This window comes from Limulus polyphemus, unplaced genomic scaffold (genome assembly GCF_000517525.1).
Source record: "Limulus polyphemus unplaced genomic scaffold, Limulus_polyphemus-2.1.2 Scaffold1090, whole genome shotgun sequence".
Taxonomy (NCBI): Eukaryota; Metazoa; Arthropoda; class Merostomata; order Xiphosura; family Limulidae; genus Limulus; species Limulus polyphemus.
The window spans coordinates 108,644-109,571 of NW_013666700.1; positions in this window are offsets into that span (position 1 = coordinate 108,644).

The following is a 928-nucleotide window of genomic DNA, read 5'->3' on the forward strand; positions in this document are numbered from 1 at the left end:
CCCATCTCCGGACAAGATTACCATCTTCAAGCTTCTACTGGTCCCATTGTGCCCAATAGTTGTTTGTCACAGGGCTTAAGCTAGACACCTTTTCCCAAGCAGGGCTCAAAATACTTGCTTGTAAAAAATCAATCATTGGCTTCAAATCTTGGTCTACCTCCTGCTCTGCTTTAATATATATACCTGGTTCCATTTCACCATCATCAACTCCTTCAGTCACTTTGACTTCAGCTTGATGACACTTGGTAAGCTCAACCTCTCTTTTGCAGCAATGTCTGCAGTCATTTTTGCAGGGACTTCTGCTCAGTCCATCGGTATTTCCATGAGATTTTCCTTCTCTGTATTCAATATCATAATTATACTGGTCTGTCTTTCCGATCCAACATGCTAGTTGTCCCTCTGGGTTCTTTAATGATGTTAACCAGCGTAATGCAGCATGGTCTGTCCTGGTGGTAAACCTAGCCCCATAGAGACAAGGATGGAAATATGTCACACTCTTTACTATAGCAAGGAGTTCCCTCCGTGTTACACAGTAGTTCTTCTCTGGTCGACTCAGGACCCTACTAAAGTAGGCCACCACATGTTCATTTTCGCCCACTTTCTGAGACAACACTCCTCCAATTCCGACATTCCTAGCATCACAATCCAGTATGCACGGCAGTGAGGGTTTTGGAAGCTTTAAAAGTGGAGCTGAGGCCAATTTTTATTTTAACAACTTGAAAGCATGCTGGCAAGAAACTGTCCATTCATAAACTTCTGGCCTTTTTTAGTCAAATCATGTAGTGGAGCAGCTATAGTTGTGAAGTCCTTCACAAACTTCCGGTAATAAGTACAGAGTCCCAAGAAACTTCTTAGCTCTCCCACATTGTCTGGTGTTGGTCAGTCACGCACTGCTTTCACCTTATCAGGATCCATTTGTACACCATTC